The 5,296-nt window shown below is 41.9% G+C and overlaps 1 non-coding gene across 1 annotated transcript; it reads right to left on the bottom strand.

The window, feature by feature from the left end:
* Positions 1 to 4,901: 4,901 nt before the first annotated feature.
* Positions 4,902 to 5,089, bottom strand: LOC144501061 (U2 spliceosomal RNA). The gene has a single exon (XR_013499044.1). It is a non-coding gene; the product is annotated as a U2 spliceosomal RNA (small nuclear RNA).
* Between the last annotated feature and the right edge of the window lie 207 nt (positions 5,090 to 5,296).

Here is a 5,296-nt window from a genome sequence, read left to right as displayed (position 1 = left end):
AGGGGGACTAGCAGGGGTAAATACGTGGGATTAAGGGGTGGGATTGTTGTCAGTGCCGACTTGATGGGCCAAATAGCCTCCTTCTGCACTTTAGGGATTCGATGATTCTGTATCAAAGACACTATTAATGTTAAATGTATATTTTGTCCTGTGGGAAATAAAAAGAAAGACAATTCAATTTGGATCTTCTACTGTTTATTATAGCAGTTGCCTCAGACACTCTGATCTCCCACGTTAATCAACTAACTGGCTGATTGTAACAATAACAAAACATTGAGTGAAGGTTTATAACTAACTAGGAAGCTGTTTATTTCAATTGTTTTTTCCCAATTATTCATTTCCCTGTTTCTCCATTGTGGGAAATACAAACTCATGCTGAGCTATGGTTCAAGAGTATTTGACGTCACTTTGTTACCCTGCCTAATTGACTCTTTGTGCCCATGGACAGCAAGGTTGATGTTATACTATAGTTACCAGACTCAAGCCGGTAGTTGTGATGTACAACATGTAACGGCAGATCAGAGTTATACCGGTAACTGTGCATCTATCCAAATCACAGGAAAATCAGCCACAAAAGCAGGATGTACACATGATTGTTTACATTCAAAGAATGCCACATCCTGGAAGACTATCTTTTTTTTACATTAGCTGGAAATATTCATAGAATCATAGAAATCTACAGTGCAGAAGGAGGCCATTCGGCCCATCAAGTCTGCATCGACAACAATCCCACCCTAGGCCCTATCCCCACAACCCCACACATTTACTCCACCAATCCCTCTGATTTACACATGCCTGGACATTATGGGCAATTTAGCCGAAACAACCTAACCCGCATGTCTTTGGACTGTGGGAGGAAACTGGAGCACCCGGAGCAAACCCACGCAGGCATGGGGAGAATGTGCAAACTCCACACAGACAGTGACCCAAGCCGGGAATATTCTTTCGTAACATGAAGGGCATTCCAATGGAGTGGAGGGATACTTTTTTTAAAAATATGCTTCACACCAGACTTAAAATGCCCTGTAGTTTGTCCAAACTCAGAGGCTAGATTTTACAGCCCCCCCCCCCCCCCCCCGCCGCCCCCCACCCCCACTACACTCACCTCCAGGTGCGTTTTTGGCAGCAGGGACATATAAGATATGGTGGGTCGCTAACCCACTGTCTCCCCGCCCACTCCGACTCAGTTCCCATAACGTAGAAACATAGAAGATAGGAGCAGGAGGAAACCATTCGGCCCTTCGAGCCTGTTCTGCCATTCATCACCATCATGGCTGATCGTCCAAATCAATAGCCTAACCCTGCTTTCTCCCTATAACCTTTGATCCCATCCGCCCCAAGTGCTATATCCAGCTGCCAACATGTAAACAGCAACCCACCCATTATGTTTAAATAAATAATTAACAGGCAATTGACCCAAATAATGTGCTGCCACGCTGTCAAACGGTTTGCCACGGGCAAGATCCAGAAGGTTGTTTTTTCAATAATGTTGTCGTAAAAGGAGGGTGCATCTTTTGGGGGGGGTGCCCTCTTCACATCAGAGGTACCCCCACAACATCCCCCAAGGTATCATCTTCACTTTTACTTCCCCCCACCTGGCCATGCAAACCACTCCGGTGATTTCCCTGCCATCCTCTTACATCCATTCTGAAGGTTCTCTAATCTCTTCCTGCATGGGACCCTGCAATCATCTCCATGGACTTCAATGAGTCACAGCAGCACCTAGTACCGAGCTCCAGCATTGCTGGGGACAATCAGATTGGCTTATTCCCATGGAAGGCTGGAATTCCAACCCTCACCTGCTTAAGGCCACCCGCAGCATGTTATTTCTCCGGAGCAGCCTTGTTGAGTGTTTCAAGCAGGGGAAGCAATATGCCTCTGCACCCCCATAATATTCAGACTCATAGCATCCTTGGCTATGTATAGGCATCAGCTCAAAAACTGATCTCAATTTTACTGCCACCTTTGTGCCGATGTGAAGTCAAAACCAATTCATTTGATGTGAAAGAGGAAGTTTAACTGCCACTTGAATATTAGCAGGACATTCGATCATGAAGGACATGACAGCTGAGTCCTGTCTTCACTCTCGATAAACACAACCTATATTCACAACAGTGCATAAAAATCAAGAGTGTGAATCCTGGCCGATAGTCCATCTCTCTCCATTCTCAGGATTGCGAAATCCCAACATAGAGCTTTCTCCGCCACACTAATTTAGATAAATAAACAAATGCTCTGGATTGCGCCAAACCCCTCCTGGACTTGTCCTTTCAATGTTAAAGCCACAATGCATTTCCCTTGATAACAGCATAAGATAGAAGGAGCAGGAGTAGGCAAGATGACCACTTAAGCCTTGTCCATCATTCAATTACGCAGTGGCTAGCTCTGCTGCCTCACAGCGCCAGGGATCCAAGTTCGATTCCCAGCTCGGGTCACTGTCTGTGCGGAGTCTGCACATTCTCCCTGTGTTTGCATGCGTTTCCTCTGGGTGCTTCAGTTTCCTTCAGCTGTCCGAAAGACATGCTAGTTAGGTGCATTGGCCACGCTAAATTTTCCCTCAGTGTACCCAAACAGGCGCCTGGGGGATTTTCACAGCAAGTTCATTGCATTGTTAATGTAAGCCTTCTTGTGATACTAATAAATAAACTTTAAACTGTGGCTAATCTTGCACTTCAACTCTGCTTTCCGACTTCAAGTCCCTTAATTTGCTTAGTGCTAAAAAATCTATTAATCTCAGTCTCAAATATACTCAATGACTGAGTAATTACAGCCCCTCTGGGGTAGAGAATTACAAAGGTCCACAAACTCTGAGTGAAGACATTTCTCCATGTCAATTTTCTAAACTAATTTTAATTTGCACACTTAAAACAATAAAAAAACAAAGTTGCCAAAAGTTTAAATATGAACAAGTACAAAAATCCTGTTTAGGAAAAGAACATAAGTGCCCATTATCCTGTTGGAACTTAATACAGTCATTATCGAGGCGGCCATGTTAATTTTGGCACGTCCCTGTCCTTGGCTTAATGTTAGTTTCCGAGGGATTTCCAAAATGTTGGTCTCTTCCTCTACAGTAAACATTGACACAAAGTAATTATTCAATCTATGCGCCATTTTCTGCTTTAAATTAACAATATTACCATTGTTAGCTGTCAAGGGGCATACTTTCCTCCTGACCTCACATCTTTTCCAATTTAACAGTAAAATAATTTGTGTTAATTTTGACAATCCTTTTTGTAGCTCTTCCTATCTGTTTCGTCAACCTTTCATGTTCTTTGCATCCTTCTCATTCATCAGGAACTGTTTTATTTTTTGATATTTTGGATCTTTCTTTTTGAGCTGTATATTATCACTTACCTCTTCAGTCACCATGGCTTTTATTTGGTCAGTAGCTATCTTTGCTCCTTTGGGGTATAAACCAGTTCTGGATCACACTAAGTTCTCCTTTGCAAAGCTTTACAATTAATAAGCTTCAAGCGTAACTAAAGATGGGAAGATAATCAGTACACCTTCCACAGACGTGAAAGCGTGGATGAGATTGCAAACAAAACCAATTCTGCCAGAAAACAAATGTGGGATTGTATTTTCTAAGCATAAATTTAGACTGTTCATGATGGTTGTCATGCTTTAAGGACCTGGGGCTAGGGATTGCTACAAATGAAGCAGAACCATTGAATAGTGGATCCCTGGATGATACAACAGAGGCAGTGAGATGAAGCAAATATGCAGGCAGTGCAAAAATATTACACAGAGCATATAGCTCCAGGTCACATGAATTATCTATGGAAATCAGGAAGTATTTATACATAACTTTCCACTATAACATCAAATGAACAGGGTAGAATCCATGATAATTTGGATTGTAAATCATTCTGAAAGGAGAGCATTTAATAGGCTCGAGACCTTAACTTATTTGATTCTTCCTTATATATTATCATTTAAAGATGAAGAATACTTCGCGCTCTGATGAGATATAAACAATTAACAACATGGATTTGTTTTTAGGAAGGAGGAATACTTAACATTAAACTGTACACTGACGGAGTATAGAAACATCTTTGCATCGACATTGAATTTTTATCATGACAGATTAGCAGTTCTCGAAATGACCAGCTTGTACTCAAGCCAGAAAATGAAACACGATATATAACACTTACTCAGCCTGGCCAAACAGCATGACGTTATTGGTTTCAATTTACTGTTCTGCTGCCGCAGCATAATCTGAAGCAGAGGCAGTAAGCTGGTACAGTACCAAAGTAAACAAATACATACACGGTGCAAAAACAATACCCACTGTGCCCAACTCTGGACCACACAGAAAGACAATTAACCTTCTCCAGCCTACCCCATCTCCGCCAAAGTTTGTCTGCTGTACTGATACCCAAGTCTATTAATTTAGCAGGTACATGTTTTACAATACAAAAGCATGCTTTATATTTAAGGGTTGTTCATATACTATGATATTGAATAAATTAAGAATTAACATAACTGTCATTCACAAGCAGGCTGAAAACTTTAACCACCTAACTAACAAGGAACAACTCTCTGCAATCAAAGGAACACATTTCCATGTAGGACAAAAGGAAAACTTTAGTTAGCAATCATTTCTAATGCTTGCTCCGTTAATTTTCCCTTGCAAAGAAGCCTCTGTATGAGGCTTGATGAGTATGCACAGTAAGAAGTCTCACAACACCAGGTTAAAGTCCAGCAGGTTTATTTGGTAGCACAAGCCACAAGCTTTCGGAGCGCTACCCCTTCATCAGGTGAGTCATCAGGCTTGATGACCAGGATTTTTTTAAATCCAATTCAATCAAATCAAGTCCAATTCAGAGTCTCAACAAGTGAGACATTCCCGATCCAAGCTGACAAGACAGGGCTCTCACCACCTGTCTTGGGCTTGATCTACATGATCCAAGCTGATTGGAGCATTGCACCTCCTCCAAGGCTTGATCTCATTTGCACCTTAGCCAAAAGGCCGAGATGCCGCTTTTAAAAATTGCTTCAAATGAAGCTAAAATGTAACCTAATGACTTCAACCAAGCACAGCATGTTGATACTACACTTGATCTTAGCCAAAAGGCCGAGAAGCGATGACCAGGATGGGAAAGTCACAAACAAGCTAAACGGGTCGTGTCAGAGTGCATGTTGATGCTGACTTTTTTACCTGCGATTTGTTACAATCGCATGGTGGGTGTGACCAAAGCAATTACTTTCCATATTATCGCTTCTTGGCCTTTTGGCTAAGATCAAGTTTGGTTTTTGATTCTGCACTTGATAAAAGTCAGTGAGTTACACTGAG

Source organism: Mustelus asterias, chromosome 11 (assembly GCF_964213995.1).
Source record: "Mustelus asterias chromosome 11, sMusAst1.hap1.1, whole genome shotgun sequence".
Taxonomy (NCBI): Eukaryota; Metazoa; Chordata; class Chondrichthyes; order Carcharhiniformes; family Triakidae; genus Mustelus; species Mustelus asterias.
Note: the sequence above shows the minus strand (reverse complement) of the source record. Positions and strands in the feature narration are given on the sequence as shown.